The 18445-nt window shown below is 39.2% G+C and overlaps 1 protein-coding gene across 9 annotated transcripts in view; it reads left to right on the top strand.

Moving 5' to 3' along the window:
• Positions 1-18445, top strand: part of PTPRM (protein tyrosine phosphatase receptor type M) — a 522696-nt gene that overhangs the window by 429459 nt on the left and 74792 nt on the right. The gene's annotated exons all lie outside the window — the stretch shown is intronic.

Here is an 18445-nt window from a genome sequence, read left to right as displayed (position 1 = left end):
TGAACTTATAGTCTCTCTTTTTTCTTTTTTTTTTGATTCAACTTCTGTTTCTTCATTTCATGCTAGAGTGACCTGTTCCTCCCTGTTACCATGTTGGTTTTAAATGTCATGACCACTTTATCCTGGCAAATACTATAGGAACACTGCACATTGCACTGCAGATCCTGTCTTCCTTGTGAGATGAATCAGTTTGCTAAGAGAAAAAAGCGAAAAACAAGCAGAACTTGCTCTCATGCTCAAAATTAAGGGTAGTATTATGCCTGACTTCAAAAGCTTAGTTTTGCTGAAGAGTCTCAAGATCACACCACTCCTCATGCAAATCATATATTTGAATGAACAGAGACTTGTCAGCCTGTGTTCCTTATCTAATGTGGGGGAGGATTTGAAACCCTTTAAAATCTGCTTAGGTCCAGTATTTTAATTGTTAGGGTGTAAAAATGTATGTCCTTTGTCCACTCTTCTCTGCCTTTTAGCTCATATTTTAAGGAGTTTATTCTTGTGAATGATTCTCACATACAGGAAGACTCTAATATGGGTTGATAAGATGTCTACAGTGAGTAGTTTCCCACAAGATTACAATTCAGTGGATTTGAACCCAAAAATCAAGTAACATAAATATATTACTTCACAGAGGAAAAATACACAAGATTGATCCGCAGGGTTGAACTATAAATTGTCAGAATTGTCATAGGAGTGTATGAGAATTCATGAGATAATTTTGATTGGTCAGGTAGGAAGATACACTGCATAAGAACTTGTGGGGTCTGATCTGTAGGCAGACTTGAAGCTGTGACCTCTGAAATACCCTGTTAACTTTTCATACAATATATAGACTATGATCCAAGATGATGTGATTAAATTTAAAAAAGAAAAAACATTCCCTGCCATGTGGTCTAGGAAGCAAATAATGATCACCAGCAGCCCATCACCCCCCATTTCCAGGAGTAGGCTATACCTGTCAGAGCCTGTATCTACCTCTATATGTGGTTCTGTCCGTTTGTCCAGTTGAGGAACCTGTCCTGTCCATTTGTCCGCTTGAGGAACCTGTCCAAATTGCACTGCATCTCCAAGCCAGTACACAGTCCTAAATTCCCTTTTCTTGAAAACTAGAATGTGAGAAATCAGAGGAACAGGTGTAAATGGGTCTTACTGTAATGTGACTCTGACATAGCCAGTGAGAAGCAGAATGGTACAGATTCAATTTTAACTCTATCTTTTCAAAGTAGAAGCCAGCAAAAACAAGATCCCTTCTCATTCTTTCACCTGACAGAAAGAGAAGGGAAGAGGACAACCGGTAAAAGTCATTTGAATTACTTCCACCCTGTAGGGCAAGGAACAATTTCTCTTTCTGGGCATGTACAAGTGCACGCTGCCCTAGAGGCTCAATATACCATGCTTAAGTTTTAAAGGTAGGAACTGATGTATTCGCTGTTGTAGGTCCTTCAGGATGGCTAATGCAATTACTAGTACATTGCTGGGTTTTTACAAGTGTGCCTACTGCTTGCATTTTACCAGAGATGGTGCTTTTTTGAAGTTTGCGCTTTGTCATGCCAACTCCATGTTATAACAATCGCTTAAATATGTAATTGTTTACAATGGTATTTGTAGTATTTGTTTACAATGGTATTTGTTTACAATGGTATTTGTAGTATTAGGCTTCCAAAACCCATGCTTCAGGCTACTTCCAAAGTCACCGATGACATTTTTTTCCTCTAAAATGTAGAAAACAATTCATTCCCAGAAGGAGCTAATCACTTGTCAACTTTCATTTGTGTAGCTGACTTAAACAAGTTTGTTCCTGTGAGGTTTTTTATGCCACTGTCATTTAAAAATTTTTATGCCACTGTCATTTAAAAATGATAGAATTGAAAATTCTTGTCTTTGGAAAAGATTTGCTCATCAGCCAAAACCTTTCATATCAGCACTAAGCCTAGAGGAAAGCTACAATTAATTTACAAAAAAAAAGGAAAACTGTAAAATAGAATTTATAATGCAACCAATGACATGGCTTTTTAACGGCAGCAGATCAAGTGAAGCTGCTCAGAAACAGTTTCCAGGAAAATCACTTAATTTTGAGCTTACCAAGCTGTTGAATGGCATCCCATTACACTACAGTAATGGGATGCAGACTACTACAGTAGGTGTAGTCCTGACTAATGCCAGTACACGCAATACATTAGGGTGCAGTTTATTAATAGTAACAGGAAAGGGAGACTTAAAATACTGCAGCTGCATTTGAAAAAGTCCTCTTTATGTACGGAAATTGTTTGTAATCATAATGAACCATAACTAGCCATATCTTTGGTTTTTTTCCGTTGAACTACTGCAGTATTGCTGTTTTTCCTCCATATGCGATGAAAAACTGCCCAATATATTCTAGCACTGCTAAGACTGCGAATCTCTTTGTTTACACAGCTGTCAGACTGATACTGTCCTCTTTACAAGGTTGAACTAGACAACGAAAGAATTTTTTCCTTGTAAATTATCAGAAGGATAACTGTCGAAGAGGAAGAAATAGTTTGGCAGGGGATTTGTTTTGAATGAAGTCTCATAGATTATTTTTGCTCTAACAAGACAGCAGGATTGTATAGTCTCACCAGGGAAAAAGTTTGATTCAGGAGAAATTCACACAGGATTCATTCTGAAAATAAATCTGTTGAACTGAACAGAAAGTAAAGTAGCACATTACCTGTTAGCAGCACTTCAGAGGAGTGCAAGGATACAGAGCACTTACTGTCGTGCATAGTTTTAAGTGCTTTAAAATAAAACTTAATAATTAGGGCCACTATTCTCAATAGTTAGGGCTATAGTTCACAATCTAAGCACATCTATGTAGTTTTAAGTCCTGTTGGCTTCATGCACGAGTTTTTGGAGTAACATAACTGACACAAAGGATCAAGGTTGAAAAGTCATCTTTAAGCAACGGCAGGCTGGTACTTAGTCACTTGCTGCTCAACTCTGCATTGTGATTTACCCACTTGAGATCCTGAGTATCTTTAGCTCCCAATACACAGGGGCTTGGGGGAACACTGTACTTTGCAGGATTGTGCCCTTTCATTCTCCTTCTGGGAGGAGCTGAGATACTTTGGCTCTCATCACTGAAAAGGCTTTGGTTGAATATCAGCAGGGAGACATCACGCAGCCTGGCCCTGTTCCTGTGATGGCACGTGCGAAGGCTCCTGTTCTCTAGAGCAGGATCAGGCCCTGCCTCTTGGATGTAGCAGTGCAGCTTCTGATTCTGTGTCTAGCTGTGCCTGTAGAAAGGGAGCAAATACAGGCGTGTCCTTCGTGGCACATCGGTAACAAGTTCACTGCCCATTTTCCCATGTGTTTCTCAGGTGTGGAAATAACATGGATGTGTTTCTATAAGTTGTGGACTCAAATGCAGACCTTCATTTGCGGCCTAGTGGAGTGTGAATGATTGGAAGGGATTGCACAGAAATCCTTAAACTCGGGGAAATTTCCACACGGCTAGTCTGCAGTAGATCTTTAAAATCCTTTCTATCCCCTGCCAGACCCTTCAGAAAGGAGAGATTTTGGCTTGGTTCCAGCAATGTTAGACTGACAGGATAACATTGGCCTGATTTCACATGCACCCCTACATTAACTGTGGGTTATTTAAGCTGCTCCCCGGTTCTACAGCATGAGACAGCTTTTACTGATCATGAAGGAGGCTCATTGCTTATTGCCATTCTGCATCACAGAAACAAAGTAGAAAAGGAGGGTGAAAGTGATCTCTACAATTCATCGCTTCTTTCTACTTACACTGCCACCTTTTGGTTTTAGACACCCTAGTTTCACAGTGCTTTAAACTGTATCATTTCGCAAGGACATGTATCTGTTAAAAAGCCATAAACACGTAGATGCAGAGAAGCAAGTTCATCTCCTTCCTAAACAGATGGACTAGGCTACTGGAGGCCAGCATAGCTTGGTGTAGCTAACGCAGAAACAGAGAAATTCATCAAAATCTTACCATTTTAAATGATTTATTTTTAACCCTGTTTTTGGATCAGCAAAAATTGATGCCTGTTCAGTGTAAATTGTTTCTTTGCCAAATTAAGGTTAGTTAACATAAGACAGTTTCAAATCGATTTCAGAGTGTCCATACAGGAGCTTGGACTGGTTTAACAGAATTGATTTAAAAACACACCTTTAATTAAACCAGTGCAACTTTGCGTAGATAAAGCCTTGCAAAATCAATTTCACATTATGTTCCATGACAGGGAGTTCTGAGTTTCCATTATCTCAAAACCGGAGGTTCCTTTGAAAAGCCAGGATTTGCAAAGAGTATCCTGCTCATATCAGCCTCATTTACTGTTGCTAACAGGACTGTGTCAATAACAGAGTTTAAAAAAAGGTTCCTCCATGTAGCTTTAACTTTAAGGCCTTTACCCCCACTGTCTCTCTCGTCTTCCCTCTCCTCCCTTCCTGTCACACACATCCTTTCTCAAGGTTTTGAGGCAGTTAACTGTTTCAGTCAGGAAATTATTTTATACTAATATCGTTAAACCAATACTATTCCTAATACAGTGAAGTTATATATTGTCAAGATAAACTGCACCGATCATGCCCCTTTTATGCTGCATGGTCTCCACTCTGAGGGGTTGCACCAATGTCACTGTTTAATCTCTAGATCACTGCAGTTAAATAGATGGATACCTATGAGGATACAGTCTCAGAGGGCCTATCAAGGTTAGGACCATGAAATATATTACCTGATGTATGTTAAACAATTCATTTCAGTTTAGCACTTCTTAGCACCTATTATAGATCAGTAGAAGCATTTTAAAACAGGTTATCTGGTCATGGTCACTGTTCAGTTATACCTTGGGGGATTGTGGTCAAAGGTGATCATAAAAAAAACCTGATAATTCAAAGAGGATTTGGAGGTGAGCGTTGAGAATAATTGGGGGTCTGAAAGAAATCCTATCTTCATACCAATATATGTTAATTGAAATGGAACTTCGGAAGATAGGCAAGTAGATGGGCTGATAGTCAAAAAAACCCACGGTTTTTCACGCAGTGTACTACTGGCCAGTGAAATACCTGGGGTAAATAGAAAAAGGTTTTAAGAAATAAAATAGGAAAAAACCTCTCTAAAACCAGCAGAAATACAGATCCTTGTTTAGGGGGGCAGAAGATATTACAGACAAGTGGAAATTTTTCATGGAGGAAGTTTACCCCATAGGTTTCCACTTAAGGTTTTGTTTTCTCCAGACCCCTGTTAGATAAATGTCTGACCTAGGACAGATATAGTTTCCATTTTCTGCTGTCATGCAAAGGCATAACAGACTAGAATCCTGTCACTCCAACCCAGTCCTCCAGTCGCAGCTTTTCTTTCTCTTTGGTTCCAGCTGGAAGACAAATTTGCTGCCACCTGACACTGCTAAGCCCTGTACTTCTGAGGTCCTGTTCTGAAATCTTGAAAATAGTAGGAAAAATAAGTATTTTCTTGATGTTGTGTTGATATAGCCACTGGCAAGACCCACCTGGTGCTGCTTTTTCTGTATGTTCCTTGTGACAGCAACTGGCCTGTCTCACCTCCAACCTGTACGTTTTTATCGTGCCTTTTTCTCTGATTTTGTTTGATATTCTGCAGCACCAGCTGAGACAGTCAATACCACAATCAATGCAGGTTATTTTCTATCCCACAAGACACAAATTACAAAGAAAGCAGAAAGACTCTGGGACATTGGGTGGGAATGGGGGCATTAGTCCACAGTGTAAATACACAAAGGACAACATCTGCATGCTCCAGAACTGAGAGAAGGTAACTGTCTCTCTATTTTTGTAATAATGAGAAAACTCATTAGGGATTGTAAATATAACAGAAATAGAAACAGAAGTAATATAGTGGTAATTTGTCCTGTGAAAACAATATGGAAAATTGTGGGAAATATTCATCTGTAGAGCTCATTGCTATTATTTTTTGTGAAGTTTCATCTGTTTAGATGGGGCTCAGAATGGTCACCTGAATGCCCAGTTGAATCTTTAATACTGGAAAGTTGCAGTGGTATGATTATAGACAGTATGAGTCTTCTCTCCCATGCACAGTGAAGGATAACCACAACTAAAGCTGATATAAAGGTCCTTTATAAAAACATGAGACAGGTTTTTCTCCTTTATAAAAAGACTGCGTTCAGAAGACTGTGTTCAGACTGTGTTCCTTCAAATTGCTGTGGGATCTGCAGCAGTCTTACATGAATTCCAGGTAACTTGTTCCTGGTTGGGTTTATCCCAGACTCTTGGACACTGGAAGCCTCAGCACTGGGGAGATCATATCTCAGGAGGTCAAAAGCAATAGTAAAAATAAGCAGCTGCCATGTCCACGAAGCATGTTTTGGTTTGGAAACCCTAAGGTACTCCAGATCAATACGAAATGCTTGAAATAAAGTCATCCCAAACCAGAAACTACATTCACTAGTAAATACCCTATGTTGTTAGTGACACAACTTCCCAGTGCATTCAATATCCCTTCAATTCTTTAATAAGTCTCATAGCAGAATGGGTGACTTCCAGTTGATCAGCAAGAATCAGTTGTCAACAGTTTTAGCTGAATGACAGTTAATAAGAGTTTGTCTGGGTTTTTTTTCAGTTCAAAGGAGAGACAGTTTGCTGAATGTCTGCTGGTGTGTCAGCCAGTTTTATGCAATTCTGAACCTATCCTTAATACCTGTGAATTTCTGTTGTCAGCAGATTTCAAATGTATGAGAAGTGCTATCACAGTGCATAATATCGTTCACGTGACACTGCCCTACGCTGAAGTGTGGCTAACGGCCCAGTGATCACGGTGTCCCAGGACTTTCTAAATCACATTGTTTCCTTCTCCCACTCTTCCTAAATGCCTTCTCCTCTAATTTAAGTAAAAGTGCAGGTATATGCAGAAACAGCCTTGTAATTTGTTTTTGTTTAAGCAGGTTTAATTAGAATTTATTCTTACCGCAGATTATAGATTTAGGCAGGTCATGGCTTCATTAGAAAGGCTTTGGGTTTTTATCTGTTTGAATAATAAAATTGCAGAGGTGTATAGACTAGAACGCTTCCAGTATCTTTAGGATTACTCTCAGTGGGGTGTAGGCAGCTGTTTTCTCATACTGTGACACAGCTATTTTTGGTACTGATCAGTCTGTGATTTATTTGTGTGTGAACCTCCTGTTTTCTTCTTATTAGTAGCTTGAACAGTCTGAACTGTATATGATCTCAGGCAGCAAGGATGCCTAACAAGAACAAGGACGCCTAATTCAGCCCAATGTTTTTCTCCACGAGAGTCTAGCAGACTCAGTCTTGTATGTAAAGTTTAGACTGTGTCCTAAGGAAAGCCTGGTAGCTTTTAAGTGCATCTTTCATGACCATTGTATTCCTATAAGCAGTTAAAACAGAGACTGGTGGTATTGATCCACTCAAAAGTTGTGCAATATAGATGCTTAAGCTGATCAATTGGACGGATAAACTGAATGCAGGTTGTTCTTATGTAGGAGCTCTGGCAGCTATTTTAGTTGTTCTCTGCCTCTACTGAGTCTGGTAGTCCTGGTGTGTGTGGTGGCAAACATATGAATGAATACAAAAATCTATCAGCAATAAAAAATGGGCTGTAACCTGTCAGTTCTCATGGTCCTGAAGATGCCTTGGGAGTGTTTTCCATGTTCAGATATTTAGCAGACATTCATTTCATATTTCAGCATAGCTGGGCTGCAATTTAAAAAGTAATGTAAAGCATGATAAGCACCTCTGATGTTATTCCTGATCCTTTATGAGTGAGTCTACTTAAGCATTTAAAATGGAATCATTTTAGCTGTGGCATGCAGTTTTGTGGATGTGCCCCTTGTCCTTCATTATCCCATGGCAATAAAGTTTCAATCTGCTTTAGAAAGTTGTGGGTTTTTTCCCATCTTGGGTCCAGCTGCCACAGCAGTCTTTCAAAACTTGTTTTAATTTTGCTCCCCTTTTTCCTGACTTATGACTCCATCATCAGGATCTTTTATTCTCTGAAGGCATTGCAAAATCATTCTCAATTTATTCTGGAAAGATTTGTGGGCATTTGCAGTGTCAAATTGGAGCAATAAAAGTTCCACGTTTCACTGATTGTTGTCAGCTTGACACCAAGCAGATCTTTGGAAATCCAGTATCCACGTCTGATGAGTCCAAGTAATTAACACAGGGGTTATGTAATTTTAATGGGAAGAATTAACCTTTTCCATCTTACTGCTTCCTCATGTTTGGATGTACACAGAACTGTATGCTTATTCTTTTAATAACCAACACTCACACATCACTCCACTGTTTTGGGATGTGAAATCTGTTGCACCGTTATTCTCCAGCCTGTCTTGTCTTCCACCCCTTTGGCAGCCACAGGTTGAGAAACAGTCAAACTGTACTAAGCAGACTTCTCAGAATACACATTACTCTAGTTGTCTGTTAGGCAAGTCATTTGTGCTGAGTGATCTTGCTACTGTGCTTTTGCTAGTACCAAATCTATGCTCTCTCTGTACCTTTTGAAATTAGGGTATAGTTTCAGATGTAGCCAACCTATGCATCATTATGGGCTATTGAACACCACAGCAGGAAACTAAATGAAGCCACTGAACTTAATTTCACTCATAACATGAATTTCCAGAGGGAAATCCGCAAGAATGGCTTTGATGCTCAAAGCAATAAGGTGATAGGTTAAACTTTCTAAATGCTAGTGACAAGTATGATTTGAAAGAAAGAAAAAGTTTTGCAACATTCCAGGCTATATGCTGCATATTTGCACCAGACTGACTTATTAATTATTCAAATAAGACATTGAATATTTGATCAGAATCTGTAATCCCTTCTTCAGTTAACATGTTATTTACTTTGGAAAACTGCTGATGTACCATACTTTTTTCATTGCAGCTGCAAAAATGAATTGGTCCAATTTATGTGCACAGAATAATATATTGTGCTTTAATGTTCAAGATATTATTCATTACTTCCTACTCATATAAGCCTCCTTACCTCCTTCATATTTTATTAGTGCCCTTTAAAAAGACATAAAAAATCAATCATGTAGTTATTCCATTTTAAATTATTGAAATTATGTTAAATGCAATTATAATCTATTCTTTAAAAATTATATATACACCCTATGTGTTTTCTATGCATTGTATTTATTCACTTCAAACAATTAGGCATTTTAGTCTGTTGCTGGTTTCACAACCAAAGCATTATTATTGGCTGTTTGTGAAGTGAGAGAAACAGTTTTCAAATCAAATTAGCATAATTTAGCTATTAGGAGTTTTCATTTAGCAGCAGTTTATCCACAGCATACCTAAAATATGCATTATTTTCTATAATGCATTTGTTTTAAATAAGTTAAAATAGACATTATAAATTTTTCAGGAGATGAAAATTTGTATTTTTATGTAGCCTGTGGCTCAATGTATCTTTTAAGAAGTTTTCTAACTGGGATACAAAACCTCTTCTTACACGTTTCCTGTAGTGCTTTAGTAATTGTCCTGTCAATGGAACAGAGGATCAGCATTTTCTAGCAGGAATGATTTTTTTTGTTGCAACATACTGATTTGATGGGCCCAAAAGATTCTGTGGGAAATGTTAAGTCCACTGAAAATCTGATGGGCCGTAGTTGGGCAGACAAGGGGGTTGGCAAGCCTCCTTTCTCTCCTGCTGGTTTCCTGCCATCGCCTCTGTCTTGGCGTGATAGCTGTCCCCCAGTTACCCATCACGCGGGATCTCAGTGATGCCGCTGCCTACACTCTTATGGGGCTTCTGCTGTTCTCCAACTGCTTGGCTCTGCATCAATCTTATTAATTAGCCGTTACATAGCCCTGGGTCCTCAGCAAGTCATCTGAGAGGTGAAGAGGACATAATCTGCCAAACAGCCATAAGAAGATGCAGGCATCTTGGTTAGGCAGAGACAAAGGTGAGCAGGGCAACTATGGGATAAAATTGGCTCCCAGGCCAAAGCTGATGGGAAGACTGGAGTACCTGTGGAAACAAAGCAGCCCAGAAGGTGGGCAGAAGGAAAAGCAGGCTGGCTTTGGGGACTTGTGAAATACTGTCAGTGAGAGTCAGTATTTCAGAAATGACATGATGGCAGCATCAACCTTGTAAAATTACTGGAGTTACTGGGTTTACAGCTCAGTTCAGGACTGGTGAAAATTCACAGTATTGACACTTCTTCAGAAGACAGAAACAGCAGACCAGAGTCACTCACCACAAACCCACGCACAAGAGCTGAAAGGTTTGGGTTTACAGCATGATTTGAAGTCCAAGGCAGAGAAGACCGTAAGCATGTGTTTAAGTCCAGTTGGTTTTAAAGGGATGTAAGGGACTGTTTTAAAGTTGCTTTTGATATACATTCTTTCCTGTTTTACATTTTACCATTCACGTAAATGGAAGCAACACCAGGGGCATCAGACACATCATAGTTTAGACATGTTCATGTAATGGTGACGAAGCTTGAATGGCTGCCCACCAAAATGGCGCAGTTTCTTCCCCTTAAGATCTTAAAAAGATTCATGACTGACAATGCGCTGCTTTGATCTGTGGAAAAAAAATAGATAGCATGTGTTTATGTAAGGTTAAAACGCATCTACCAACTAAGCTCAGTTATTACCCATTTAGCTTTAAGGTGCTTGCCTGTGCAATAATAACTGCTCTTAATATATAACAGAAAAGAAGCTCTTATATCTACGATAGAGAGGTCTGAGTCTCGAAGAGACAGGCTATCTCCACTCTTACACCACACACCAAAGGGAGACAAAAGTAGTGAGGATCTTGCTTGATGCGCAGGCTGGGGCTGTTCCGAAGCAAACATAGCTGTGGCTGCCTTCTGCTAACAAAGGTAAAGGGGATATAAGCTCTTTTTAGCAAAATTGTAGATCTTTGTCTCTGTCCTACTCAAACAACGACAGGATTCCCTTCTGAATATAATGCGTCCTAGTGCTTGCTCTGGGATGGCGGAAGCTTCCATGTGGTGCAGTACTGGTTCCTGAAGTAAGCATAAAGTTTTAGTGTGTCATTAGTCTGGGAGAAGGCAACAGGAGTACTTTGCCTTTGATGCTTAAATACTTGTATCACAGAGCTTAGAGCTTTGATGTGAGAAAATATTACCATTCAGATTGTTTACAGTAAATATCTACAAGATAGCAATCTCCAAGCTTTGCCTTACAAAGAACGATGACAAAGCAACAAAATTCCAGTACAACATAACAAATGTTAAACAAGTAGGTGAGATCCTGTATCCCTTACTCAGGAAAGAACAGTAAAAGCAGCCACTTCCAATCCCACATGAATAGTTAGGAAAGAAATGAGGTGACTTAAATAGATGCGGAAAAGCTTGTAGTACAAAGCTCTTTTTAGATTTTCATGTCCTTCCAAGATCCTCTGAATCTAAGCATGACTGTCAAGTTGAGACATATGCTTTGTAATCTTGAGAAAGACTGCATACGACAGTTCTTTTATGATACCAGTATTGCTCTTCCACATCCTGTCAACCATTATTCATTGCCAGAATGCTTTAGCGTATTGTTTGCTTGAAGAGTATTTCAGAACATTGTCCTCTGTGTTAGGCTGTAGTATCAGCTGAGCTTTTGTTCACTTAGCCTTGATTTTTATCTGCGCCTGTTTCTATTTGTCATTGGTGTCTCTGGTCAAGTTGGACAAATAACTACAGTAAAACTCTGCATTTTCAGTTTGTAGTTTCGCTTCACCCATTCATACTTCAGCTTTTATGCTCTGTGTAACTCTGCTGTACACAGCTGCTGTAAGGTTGACATAATAAACTATGTAAAGATTCTATGAGTAAGGAAATCCTTAAAGTGGCACAGAGCCACTTTATGAGCTCCAGTACCAAGTCTCTACCTTGTTTCCAGGATAGTGAAATATCATTCATTCCTGCCTGCTGCAATACCCCCTTAGGGTACTCTGAGCTGTGCCAGAGATCAGTGTTACTTCTGCAATGCTAACAACAATTATTCATTATTCCTTATAATATAGAGAATCAAGAGCACCCAACAAAGCTATTAAGCAGCAGGTTTAAAGTGAACAAAAGCAAATATTTTTCACACAGCACATAATTGCATCGTGGAGCTCATTGCCTCAAGATGCTGTGAAGCCAAAATTATAAATGGGTTCAAAATGGGGCCTAGACAAATTCATTATTAAAACACAATGGCTGTGTGCAGTCTCTGGCTGAGGAAGAGATTGCTCAGGAAAGCCATTGATTGCTAGAAGCTAAGAGGGTACGCTGGGGAAAGATTCACTCTCTATTTCCTCTGTTCTTCATACTTTTTTGTAAACATCTGCTACTGGTACTGTTGTAGAAAAAATAATGGGTTGTATGGACCTCTGGTTGACCCAGTATGGCTGTTAACACACATAAAGAAGAAGAAAATAAATCAGTGCTTCTGTATGTACAAAGCAAACAATGTGATGTGGAATGGTAATTTTTTTTTTTTTACATACTGGTAGTCAATTTTATAGAACTATCATCACTTTCAGTTTATAAAGAACACATAGAGCTCTTTAAGTTAGCTAGCATCCCGTTTTCTAGTTCTTTTACTTTAGTAGCTGTTCTGGTCCACCATCTTGCTGTTGGACTGTGAAATGCAGGATGATGGTGCTGTAAGGGAAAGAGAAAAAAATAAATTCAGTTGTAAAATTTTTTATTTAAAATGCTTGTAGCTGCTATGCTAGAGCCTAATCCTTGAGCCTTTATTCTGAGCAGTGCTTTATTCTGCAAAGAACCTTGTTTACATTAATTAGGCCCTTTCAAGAGAGTCGTGTTACTTACAGTACATAGAGGTAGTGGAATTAAATTCCTAGTGTGGGCAGTAAACCACTTCTTGCCTTTTGGAGAGCAAAAGGGGGACAACTATATGAATTTTGAAATTAAATAGGTTGAGCTTCCAAACCACACCAAAGCATTTGCTTTGGTTTTGCACTGGGGAAAACATTTCAAATCTAAACAAATTTGGTGTCTTGCTGCTTTCCTAGTAGTTTTATACACATTTCAATTTTACCACTGACTTTTTAATTGTCTCTTCTTTTACAACATCACCAGCTTGAATTTTACATTTTGATGGTTACATTATGAGTAAAGTCTATAGAACCGACAGTAGCTAAAACATACAAAAACGTTTGAATCCAAGGAAAATCACATAAATTGCTCATGCTTTTTATACGTTTAATTGTAGATCTGGTTAGAGATTGACATATTTTTCCTTCATTTGTCAGTTCTTTGCACAGCATTTGTGTTTATTGGGAAGCAAATGTCTTTCCTGTTTGACATAACTAGGAGTATGTTTTCTGTTAGCTCAAGTATGCTACAGTGGAATTGCCTTAAATGTCTTCTAAGGGATCAGGTTGGATCTTTTTAAAATAAGGCCTGTCCCAAGGGCCAAGAAACGAGTGAAACTACTAACTTTTGTCTAGCTACACACTAACACAGAGGTTGCTTGTGCTTACTCAATGTTACACTCATTCCCCAGAAGTGCTCCCTCTGATACCAGGAACCTTCCCCACAGATAAAGCTTTACCTTTCACTACATCCCCTCCTAGATGTGGGGACCCCACTGCTGACCTGCTGACTGCACAGGAGGGTAAAGTGAAAATATCGTAGTCCCATAGCTATTGCAGGAGTATTGTGAAAGCATGGAGATAGTGTGGAACAGTGATTCTGCCTTCAGTGGAGGTGATGAACAATATGTAGGGTATAGCTACAATTTTTGTGTTTCCCTACTTGGTCCAGCCCAGACCTACCCTGCATCTCTCATCGAGGTTCTGCCATGCCACCTCCTTCTCCTGAGCACAGCAGGCAGGACAGTGGGTGCGGGCCCCCCCTCCCTAACACCAGCAAAAGTGAGGAGCGGGAGTGGATTACATTCCTGCTTTACTCCTTTCAGCTAGCAGCACTCTTCTTTTTCCCCCAGAAGGACAGTGGAGAAGATGTGCTGACTGGGGAGGCCAGGGTGTGGAAACAGCTGTGGGAAGGAGTTATCCTAGGGTAATGATTCTGTGTCTCTGGGACTGAGGGAGGAAAAGGTCACCTGTTCATGTGTCCTGTTTTCACAGTTTTGCAGAATAGCAAGTCCCAGAGTCCCTGGAAACCCGAGTGACTAATCTAGAAGTTTAATAGTAACATGATGGAACAGGCTGCCTAGGGAGGTGGTGGAGTCACCATCCCTGGAGGTGTTCAAAAAGCATCTAGATGTGGCACTTCAGGACATGGTTTAGCGGGCATGGTGGCATTGGGTCAGTGGTTGGACTTGATGATCTTTTAGGTCTTTTCCAACCTTAACAATTCTATGATTCTATGATTTTTTTTTTTGGTGTCATGAAAGATTTGAATGGTGCTACCCATATGACTGTTTTAGCATGGAGGAGCAGTGTGTTGGAGTGCTCAAGCTTAGTAAAGCAATAATATAAAAAAGAAAAAAAGGTTGCTTTCCTCTTTATTTCCATGGAAAAAAAGGAAAAAAAAATACACTATAGAAAGTACTATCTTAAGTACCACTAATACAGACCACATTTTAAAAAGCTGAAAATGCATGTGCATAAAGCAATGAAGTATTCGATTCACCATACAGTTCTGCCCACGCCTGGAAAAGTTTCAGCATCTTCTAATGAAAAACAGAAAAGTTATCTTGGTTTATGCTAAAATTCAAGTTTGATCTGGTATCATATCAAGTATTTGTATTTTAACTGATACGGCAAGTTTAGATGCCAGCTGTTATGAGTACAGTGAAGTTACCAAGAGTGATAACTTCCAAATTCAGCTACCTAAAATGAAAAAAGCAAACCATACTTCTAGGGGGTATTGTCTCAAATATACTTTTAAATATATTCTTATGGAACTAAGATTCAGCTTACAGAGGTTGATTTAGGGCTAGGTAGGGAGGCAGAATGAGACATGGGACCACCATGCTACATTGACAAATTTGCACTAAATCCAGGCAGCTTACAGTTACTAGAAGGTTACTCCTGGAACCTTAAATATTGTTAGCCGTGGGATACTGTAAGTGTGAGAGAAAACCAGAGCTTAAGGTTCACTGAGCCTGAATCAGTTTTACTGTCTTTTAGTGTATTACTATCTTTTACAAACTTGTCTATTTTTACCATCCCAGTGTTCCAGGAGCCTGTTTTGGAAGACAAATCTTTTCTTGTAACTTACATTGGGTAATTCCAAGACATTTCTAGTTTTGATGCAATTTGGGCTGAAGCCTAATTTTAAAGAATACTATTTCTTGTGTCCAGCAAATCGCTAGTATCAGGAAGGTGTCCTAATCATTGAGCTGTTAGGTAAAATTTCAGTACCAAAATCTGCATTCATATGACTACGGTATCCACCGTTAATAGAAATTGAGAAATTTCTTTCTCTTCAGCTGAGGGAAATGGGATTGTTTAGCCTGGAGAAAAGGAGGCTCAGGGGAGACCTTATCGCTCTTTACAACTACCTGAAACGAGGCTGTAGCAAGGTGGGTGCTGGTCTCTTCTCCCAGGTAACAAGTGATAGGACAAGAGGAAACAGCCTCAAGTTGTGCCAGGGGAGGTTTAGGTTGGATATTAGGAAAAATTTCTTCACTGGGAGGGTTATCAAGCACTGGAACAGGCTGCCTAGGGAAGTGGTGAGTCACCATCCCTGGAGGTATTTAAAAGACGAGTAGATGTGGCACTTAGGGACATGGTTTAGTGGTGAACTTGGTAGTGTGAGGTTAACGGTTGGACTTGATGATCTCAAGGGTCTTTTCCAACCTAAATGATTCTATGATTGGTGAGGGTGCACTCTGCCCCATCATGCAGGTCATTAATGAAGATGTTAAACAGGATTCAACCCAGTATTGACCTCCCTAGCACTCTAGATGTATACTCCCTAGTATATGTCCTCGCTAGTACTCCAGCTTGAAGTCTAGTCCCTGCTGAGCTGACGTCTCTTAATCTCATAGCAGTAAGTCTTTCCCTGTTGTTTAAATGTGTGTTTGTCTCAAAGTTGGAACTTCCACCAAATGTCAGGACTGGAACACTTCATTGCCAAGTCACTCTTGTCCATCTAGCTCGCTCTTCATCATTTTATCTGGTTCCCTTGGCAGAATTTGGCACGTAGCATCTAATAATGCTTTTAATAAGAAATCTGATAAATATGGACTTTATTGGATTATTTTAAACAACTAGTAATTGGCTTAATGAGAGACAGATGCCTGAAATCTTTGTATTGTCTTGTAAGAGAAATATTTATATAGAGAATCAAATTTTTAAAAGTTTTGTTTTATGGAGGGATGCAGAGAATAAAGGCATCTGCTGATATCAACGGAGCTTTTAAAATGTTGGCTTGCCTCAATTAATCTAGCTGGAGTGCAGTGTTCTAATGAAAGGAAGTGTAGAATAAAAAATGTAGAGCTGCAATGTATATAAAACTTGAAATGTCCATGGAGAGCTGATAAATGCTGTATTTGCTTAGTTTATGCAAAAAGAGGAAAAATGAAGAAGCAGATTGCGAAAAATAAAATTATACATCAAGTCGTTAAACCTCAGTCTTCATTACTGAAGAATTGTTTTGATACTCAGCAAGATCAGAATCTGAACAAAAGAGTAGCTAGGTGACGTGTTCACAAGGGTCCTGCACATCAGGAAAAAATCCACAGAATAATATCATGGGTGTGATCTAAGTGCAGAACTATGATTACTCCTTTTCTGTTCTTAAAGCTGTGAATGTAAACTATATTTTGCACTATTTTTTCTCTGTGATTAACCCTTTATTTGTTTGTTAAGTTTTTTATTTCATAATCCATTTGTGTTACATGGAGTTTGTAACTTTTGAGTTAGCTCCCTTACTCCATAAAAAACTCACCTTCATGTCCTCACCGTGTTGTCCTTTAGAAAAAAGACTGTCCTGTCAAACAATGGCACGTTTTTACCTTTTTTTTTTGCTGGAGTCTGTTTTCTGTAGATATTACATTTCGTTCGTTATTTTGCTAAACTGTGCTGTTACTGTACATAAACAAGTGTTAAAACACTACCAAATTAGAGTAGAAGAGCCATCCTTGTTGCATATCTGCCCAGTAAGTAACTGATGGCACTCAAATTGCCATCTCCATCATTATTGCTGGAGATGGATTTTTTTCTGTTGGTTAGTCCAATACTTATTTCACTTGCAGAGTATATTCTCTTAATGTATGCTGTGTGAGTGACAAATAAGAAGGAAGGAGAGACATTTGCACTGGGACATTCAGAGATTTCCATTACACAAAGTCAATACAAGTTCAGCAGACTTCTCAAAGCTCTTTGAAAGCTTCTTTCTCAGGCATCAGGAATATACTAGTTGCTTACATGGAGAAAGAGTTGGACAATCCTAATGTCCATTGATAAGCTCCTGTGGATACATGCTGTGGTGAAACTGTCACTTATGCATGATATGTTTGCACTTTTCCATTGACAAAATACTAGTACCACATATCTGATGTTAGATTAATGATGCAGAAAGTGGTCCTCAAGGTGACAGTGTTTAGGGATAGCAACACTTTTTGCCCCTCTCTCATTGTTAACCTGGAGTACTTCCACTTCACTTTATCTGTTAGCTGAATCTGGGTCATTTGAGTAGCCTGTGATCCCATGTATTATATATTTGAATAAACTGTCTGGTTTTAAGCCTGGCTGATAAATTGCTGAAGGGATACCTCTCCTGGAATTAGAAAGTGCTGTATATATGTTTCAAACATCAAAATAGCACAATTCAGGTTGGTGAGCTGCTGCTATTCATTAGTGCGCCTAACCAGACACTCTTCGTTCTAACAAGTAGTCTTGGGGCTGTATTGAAGTGCTGCTGTCTGTCAGTATTACAGAGAGCATGCTAAAACAATTAGGGTTAACAATTGACAGCAACACTTGTCATCATTGTCAATCCCATTACTACCAGTTACTATTTTTTATGCTGATTATCTTTATATGCTCTTGAATACTCTGTATTATTCTTTCAATAGTTTCTCCAAGAGGTGTGGAATAGTCTAGGACCAACACCATTTTTTTTTCTAAGTTTTTACCCATCCACTCCTTTCCAGGAAGCATGTAGTTGTCCAAAGGGAAGATGATTGGCAGGAAGCAATTATAGAGTGAGAGCCTGCAGAGGGATGTCTGGGAAAAAGAAACATAACTTGAAAATGCCAGAGCCAATAGTTTTGAATAGTGAGGTAGTGGGAGCTCCCATCACTGTGGAAGCACTCAGCGGCTCTGCTGTGACCCATTACTGCTCTCCCCCGAGCAGAACAGTGTAGGAAACAATAGGTGCAGGGACTGGATGCCAGCCAGGAAAAGTGGGAAGTAGACACGTAGCTTTAGATAGAAGGAGATTCTTTTTCTTAGAACAAGAAAAATGCTGGGGTAAAAGTCAAGCCTAGAGAAATGAATAATTGTCTTTATATATGCTAGCAAATAACGTATTTGCAAACAAGCAAAGCAGACATCGAGG

Source organism: Nyctibius grandis, chromosome 3 (genome assembly GCF_013368605.1).
Source record: "Nyctibius grandis isolate bNycGra1 chromosome 3, bNycGra1.pri, whole genome shotgun sequence".
NCBI classification, from domain to species: Eukaryota; Metazoa; Chordata; class Aves; order Nyctibiiformes; family Nyctibiidae; genus Nyctibius; species Nyctibius grandis.
The sequence above is the reverse complement of the archived record's forward strand: the minus strand, read 5'-3'. Positions and strand labels throughout refer to the sequence as shown.